This window comes from Triticum aestivum, chromosome 3D, assembly GCF_018294505.1.
Source record: "Triticum aestivum cultivar Chinese Spring chromosome 3D, IWGSC CS RefSeq v2.1, whole genome shotgun sequence".
NCBI classification, from domain to species: Eukaryota; Viridiplantae; Streptophyta; class Magnoliopsida; order Poales; family Poaceae; genus Triticum; species Triticum aestivum.
The window spans coordinates 183,271,549-183,279,554 of record NC_057802.1 but is presented as its reverse complement, the minus strand read 5'-3'; positions in this window follow the sequence as shown (position 1 = coordinate 183,279,554).

Genomic DNA, 8,006 nt, shown 5'->3' with positions numbered 1-8,006 from the left:
ATATGGAGGGGGGGCTAGAGGCTTGGGGGAGGGGGCACTGAGGCGGCGGCGGGCTCCGTGGCGTGGCCGGACTCCGGCGGCGTCGTGGGGAAGAAGGAGAGCGCGGGCGGGCTCGGTTGGGCTCGGCCCAGCCGGCGCGGTATTTTTTTTTAAATATGTTCCGCGGAAAATATTGCGTAGAAAAATAAATAAAATCAAAAAAATATGAAATAAATTTTCCCCGTCTAGTTAGAAAATCTAGCATAGGGTGAACATTTTTAAAATCAAAAATAAATATTTTGAAAACATGCATATTTTTAAATGCAATAAAAATTGCAAATAAAATCCAATAAATTCCTAAAATGTTTTTAACATTTTTCCTCCAGTATTTCAATTGTTTTGGAGAAGTCATATTTTCTCCTCTCGTTTATTTAAAGATGAAATATTTTTCCGGAGAGAAAAATAATTAAAATCCCAATCCTTGTTTGAAAAATCAAATAAGAAAATTTGAGAAAATCCCCAACTCTCTCCGAGGGTCCTTGAGTTGCTTAGGATTTATCGAGGATTTGTCAAAATGCGATAAAACATGATATGCAATGATGATCTATGTATAACATTCCAAATTGAAAATTTGGGATGTTACAAACCTACCCCCCTTAAGATGAATCTCGCCCTCGAGATTCGGGTTGGCTAGAAAACAGGTGGGAGTGGTTTTTCCGTAGATCTTCCTCTCGCTCCCAGGTGGCCTCATCTTCGGTGTGGTGACTCCACTGAACTTTGCAAAACTTGATAACCTTGCTGCGGGTAACTCGGCTGGCATACTCGAGAATCTTAACTGGCTTCTCCTCATAGGTCAAATCACTTTCCAACTGAATCGCTTCCAGTGGCACAGTATCTCTCAGCGGTATTTCAGCCATCTCTGCGTGGCACTTCTTCAACTGCGAAACATGAAATACATCATGTACTTCAGACAATCCTTCGGGCAATTCCAGCTTGTAGGCAACTTCTCCCATACGTTCCAACACTCTGTATGGTCCAATAAAACGAGGCGCTAACTTTCCCTTAACTCCAAAGCGTTTCACTCCTCGTAGTGGTGATACTCGAAGATACACTCTGTCTCCGATTTCGTGAACTGTCTCCTTGCGTTTAGAATCAGCATAACTCTTCTGCCTGGATTGGGCTACCTTGAGCCTATCACGAATCAACTTCACTTTCTGTTCAGACTCCTTAATCAGATTTGGTCCAAACAACTGACGATCTCCAACTTCGTCCCATAACAACGGTGTTCTACACCTCCTTCCGTACAAAGCTTCGAAAGGGCCATCTTCAAACTGGTTTGATAACTGTTGTTATAAGAAAACTCCGCATATGGCAAATTGTCATCCCAACTTGATCCATAATCTAGCGCACATGCTCTCAACATGTCTTCCAAAATCTGGTTGACTCTCTCGGTCTGTCCATCTGTCTGCGGATGAAATGCTGTACTAAATTCCAGCCTGGTTCCCAGTGTTTCATGTAACTGCTTCCAAAGCTTCGAGGTAAATTGGGTTCCTCTGTCTGATACAATGGTCCTCGGAACTCCATGCAAACATACTATCCTGGTCATGTATATCTTTGCCAACTTAGCACTGGTGTAAGTGGTCTTCACTGGAATGAAATGAGCCACTTTCGTCAAACGATCGACTACAACCCATATCGAGTCATAGCCTGAACGGGTCCTGGGTAATCCTGTGATAAATTCCATGCCTATTTTATCCCACTTCCATTCGGGTATCGGCAATGGTTGTAGCAATCCTGCTGGCTTCTGATGCTCTGCCTTCACTCTCTGACATACATCACAAACTGCTACAAACTCCGCAATATCCTTCTTCATTCCGGTCCACCAGAAAGTATTCTTCAAATCCAAATACATCTTGGTATTCCCTGGGTGAATCGAGTACGGTGAATCATGGGCTTCTTGCAAAATCAACTTCCTGATCTCCGGATCATTTGGCACATATACGCGGTCCTCGAACCATAAGGTATCGTGCTCATCCTCACGAAATCCCTTGGCTTTTCCTTAGCTCATCTTCTCCTTTATCTCTTCAATCTCCTTGTCTGTCTTCTGAGCTTCTCTGATCTTTTCCATCAAGGTAGAATGAATCTCCAATGTCACTAAATATCCTTTTGGGACTATCTCCAAACATAGCTCGCGAAGGTCCTCGGCTAACTCCTGAGGTAACTCTCCTGTCATGATGGTGTTGACATGACTCTTGCGGCTCAACGCGTCTGCTACTACGTTAGCCTTTCCGGGGTGATAATGCAATCTCATATCATAGTCTTTGATGAGCTCCAACCATCTCCTGTGTCTGAGGTTTAACTCCTTCTGCGTGAAAATGTACTTCAAACTCTTGTGATCCGTGTACACCTCACAATGGTTTCCGATGAGAAAATGTCTCCATGTCTTCAATGCATGTACCACGGCTGCTAATTCCAAATCATGCGTAGCATAATTCTTCTCATGGGGTTTAAGTTGTCGTGAAGCATACGAAACAACTCTTCCTTCCTGCATAAGCACTGCTCCAAGTCCTCAACGAGAAGCGTCGCAATAAACTTCATAGTCCTTGCGTTGATCTGGCAGAATCAACACGGGTGAGGTAACCAATCGTTTCTTCAACTCCTGGAAACTAGCTTCACATTCCTCAGTCCAATTAAATTTGGTGTCCTTCTTCAATAGCTCAGTCATGGGCTTAGCAATCCTTGAGAAATTCTCGATAAATCTCCGGTAGTATCCTGCAAGTCCAAGAAAACTCCGGATTTCTCCAACTGTCGTGGGTGATTCCCAACTTGTCACTGTGTCAACCTTGGCAGGGTCTACTACTATTCCTTCTCCAGAAATAACATGTCCAAGGAATCCAACTTCCTTCAACCAAAACTCACATTTGCTGAATTTGGCATATAACTGATGTTCCCTGAGCTTCTCAAGTACCAATCGTAAATGCTCCTCATGCTCTTCTTCATCCTTGGAAAAGATTAAAATATCATCAATGAACACCACGACGAACTTATCCAAAAACTCCATAAACACTTTGTTCATCAGGTTCATGAAATAGGCCGGTGCGTTAGTCAGTCCAAATGACATAACGGTATACTCATACAATCCATATCTGGTGGTAAAAGCTGTCTTGGGTATATCCTGCTCTCGAATCTTTAACTGATGGTATCCTGATCGTAGATCGATCTTGGAAAATACTTTAGCTCCTTGCAGGCGGTCAAACAAATCATTGATCATCGGCAGTGGGTACTTGTTTTTGATGGTCACTTCATTCAATCCTCGGTAATCAACAACCATCCTCAGCGATCCATCTTTCTTCTCCACTAGAAGTACTGGTGATCCCCAAGGTGACGAACTTGGGCGAATATAGCCTTTATCCAGTAACTCCTTGATCTGCTTCTTCATTTCCTCTAAATCCTTTCCGGGCATCCTGTATGGTCTCTTAGATATTGGCCCTGTGCCTGGCAAAAGTTCAATCAAAAACTCAATGTCTCTATCTGGTGGCATGCCTGGCAACTCTTCTGGAAATACATCCGGATAGTCCTTCACCACTCGTACTTCCTCCTATACAACTCCTGATAAGGAATTCACTCGAGTCCTCTTCGGCATATGCCGGGATACATACTTGATCCTTTTTCCTTCCGGGGTGGTAAGCAAAATAGTCTTGCTGGCACAATCGATGTTTCCTCCATACAACGATAGCCAATCCATTCCCAAAATCACATCCAAACCTTGCGATTCCAAAACAATGAGGTCTGAGGGGAAAACATGCCTACCAATGGCCAACGGTATCTTAAAACATCCTTGGGTGGCCATATACTCTGCTCCGGGCGAGGTTACTAACATGGGGCTTTTGAGAACTTGGGTGGACATCTTAAACTTGTTTACGAATCCCCTTGATATGTATGAATGCGATGCACCAGTATCGAAAAGAACAGTTGCAGTAAATGACTTAACCAAAAACTTACCTATTACTGCATCAGGCTGCGCTTCAACCTCCTCCATGCTCACGTGGTTCACATGTCCTTTGTTGAACGGGTTCGGCTTCTTCCCAGAGCTTCCATTGCCATTTCCATTTTGGGCTTCGGGACAATCAGTAGCATCATGTCCCGTCTTCTGGCACTTGAAACAAGTAATGTGACTTAGATCTCTCTTGGTTGGGGTAGATGGGTTGGTGCGGTTCTGTCCGTTTCCTCCTCCATTCCCATTACCATTCTTGGAGCCATTATGGTTGTGCGAACTACCTCCTCCATGGGTATGCTGAAACTGTCCTCCCGGCTTCGGGGTAAATCGTGGCTTCTGCTGGGCTCCAGAATTGTACTTCCCTTGTCCATACTTCCTCTTGCGGTTTTCAATCTGCTGTTGCTTCCCTTCAATCGTGAGAGCTCTGTCTACCAACTCCTGGTAGTTGTTGAAAGTTGCTACCATCAACTGCATACTCAGCTCATCATTCAATCCTTCCAGAAACTTCTCCTGCTTGGCTGCATCCGTAGCAACGTCATCTGGTGCATAACGTGCTAACTTACTGAAATCTTCCACATACTGGCCTACGGTGCGTCCTCCTTGGCATAGGTTGCGAAACTCACGCTTCTTCATAGCCATAGCTCCTGCTGAAACATGAGCTGTATGGAAAGCTTGCTGAAACTGGTCCCATGTGACAGTGTCAATAGGGTGCGTGGCTGTATAATTCTCCCACCATGATGCTGCGGGTCCATCAAGCTGATGTGCGGCAAAACGCACTCTTTCCGCATCTGTGCATCCTGCAGTGGTCAACTCCCTTCCAACTTTGCGGAGCCAATCATCTGCAACAATCGGCTTGGTGCTACTGGAAAACACCGGCGGGTTTAGCCTTAAGAAACGGGCTAAGTGATCAACAGGGGGTGGTGGCGGTGGGTTGTTGTTGTTGTTGTTGCCTTGGTTCTGAACTAACACTTGCATCAAGGCATTCTATTGCTGAATCAGCTGGGTGATCTCTGGCGGGAAAACAAATCCGGTGTCGCGTCTCGGAGGCATCTGATAGGTTTAGAAAAGATGAGAATTAAGAATAGAATGAGGTCTAGAGAGAAAACACTACCCATATGCTCATGAGACAAATTCAATCAATATCACTCAATCAATCCAAACAAGGCAAAACAATCGATCTAACTAGCATTACAAAGTGCTTGAACTATACTACTAAATGGGGGAAAACTACTACTGATATGGTAGTCTACTAAAAATTCTGATCCGTTGAAGACTCCATGATGTCTGCTCCAGCTTCATCAATCCATTCGTCTTCACTTGGTTCCGAGTCGGTGTCGTCGATGATGATGTAGTTATCCGGACAAGTGCATTCGTCGACTTCTGCTTTTGGCACTGGATTTCTCACGAATGCTCCAATCTTATTCTCCAGGTCGTCAATCTTCCCGACTAGTGCGTTGATTTCCTCCAGATAATCTTCGCGTGTAGTCTTGAGTTCTTCTTGGAGTTCCTTGATCTTCGTGAATGCCTTCTTCAGTTCTTCCTTGTCCGTGCATATCTGGTTCTCCTGGCGTCGAATATGTTGGTTCTGCTCCTGGATGAAAGCTGCAATTGATCCATCCTTCTTGGTCTTGATCATCTCCCATTGCGCGTCTCGACGTCCACAAATTTGATAAATTGTATCCTTAAGTTCCTGGTGATAGACTTCTCCAATGCGTCCCATGGCGATATGTGCGGCCATGCTCTTCCCTAAACTCCAAGTTGGTGCTTCGAAAACCAATCTCATGGGTTCCGTAATTGGCGCAAACGTCCTTCCTGGAATGATAACTTGAATCTTCCAGCTCTCCTCTTCAGGTAATGTAGCGTTGTAGGTTCCGGTGATGCTTGGTATTCCTATGTTCAAGTACTTGGTGACTTCCTTCAAGTGTCGTCCAAATGGCGTGTCTTCATCTGGTTGCATGAACTTGCTCCTTGCATTCGCCATTCCTAAAAGAGTAGAAAGTGAAGAGGAGTCAGAAATGAGAAGAGAGAAGTTTTTCTAGGGCTTAAGCTTAGTGGTCGTGTCCTATAGTCAGCGTGTGCTCTGATACCAACTTTGTAGCGACCAGACCTCAAATGGCCTGTGCTGCTGTGCACCAGTGTCATCCCTGGATCAGTAATGCTGACACGCACAGTACAAATGGAGGATTTATAACAGAGTAGCAATCACACACTTATTACACCGAATATCTCCGAAGAGAATAAGTATAATAAACATGGCTTAAGGCCATCTAATAACGATAACAGCGGAAGACTTGGAAGATAAGTGAGTCCATCAACTCCAGCGGCATCACTGAGTATAAGACCGCGACCTAAGGCACCTTACTCGTCGTCTGAAAAGTCTGCAACATGAAACGTTGCAGCCCGAAAACGGGTCAGCACATAGAATATGCTGGCAAAGCAACACATAGGGAGCAATGAACAATGATAATGCTATACTATATGCATAAATGGCTGGTGGAAAGGCTCTATGGTTACAGTTTTTGCGAAAAGCAAATTTTATCCTACTGCAAAGGAATAAATTTTATTTAACTATCATGGTGGTTGAAACATTGAGAAGGTACCTCCAACTCAATCCCAATTAAGTAACATCATTAACCCAACAAAATTAATTATAAGTATCACGGTGATGAGATTCAAATGATAATCCAGGTACTAGATACTCAAGTTGTCCATAACCGAGGACACGGCTAATCATGATCAGTTTGTACACTCTGCAGAGGTTTGTGCACTTTTCCCACAAGACTCGATCGCCTCCGCTTGATTCTCGCACTACATGATGTTTGAGAAACGGATGACCGAGACACAGTCTTTCAGAAACAGTCACTCTCTACTCTGGATGGACCGGTACACCTACTTTCCCCTACATCTGCGAGTCCACCTCTTCAAGAGATCCTGTAACCTACTCAGCTATGCTAGAGCCCATAATAGCTTGCGGCTGCACACGGAAGTTTCCAGCATGAAAAATCTTATGATCCCTTTGAGCCTGGGTGGCGGACCTTATACATACAGACAACACTGGGTTCTCCAGGTGTCTCAATCCACCCAGATGTGAGTTTTAGTTGCCACCTTAAGTTAAACCATTATTAAACACTCACATCTGTCATGAATATCTCTCAAACCCAATCCACGTCTACGCATAGCATGGCATTAATAAAAGTAACGTAGAAGTAACTCCCGAGGGTTTGATATATGAAACAGGTAATAGGTACTACCTCAACTACTTCCCAATACCCACAGTTTAATTAGATCCTATTCATGCAATGTGTTTGAGGAAAAAGATCTAATGCAACAAAACTGGGTATGAACGGGGTATGATCAAAGTGTTACTTGCCTTGCTGATGATCCGCAAAACCTAGCGAGTCGAAGTAACAAGCGGCACACTCCGGGTACTCTATCGCAAGCAAACAAGCATACAATCAGTACTCATCTAATGCACAGGTAAAACTCAAAAGAAAGATCCAACCAGAAAGTTCAACTTAAGAACTCCGGTTTGCAAAAAGAATCAACTCAAAAGAAGCAACGAAAGTCAAACGGCGAAAGAAAGAAACTTCGTTTGCTAATCTGGATCTAGGTCAAATTTTACTGTAGCAAAAACTTGTTTGAGTAGGTTAAACAAAAAGAGAATTTCGAGACGAAACTCTAGGCGCGTGAATCACCTGATTCCGATAAACGAGCGAAAAGTTAAACAGATTCGAAGTTTCGATCAGAAATCGAATCTGAGAAAATAACGAGAAAATCCGTCGAAAAAGAAAAACGGACGAACGGTTAAATAACGGACGTTCGTTAATAGAGAAAAACCGACGAACGCGTTCGTTAAAACAAACGGTTCGGTGAACGCTCGTGAAATAAGAAAACCGAAAAAAAACCGATCTAGGTTTTTAAAAAAAACAAAAGGTTTTTTTTCAAAAACCGGTCAACGCGAACACGGGCAGTACCTCGACGGGGCTCGCTCCGGCGAGGGGCTCCGGCGGGCGGGGTCGGCGGCGGGGGT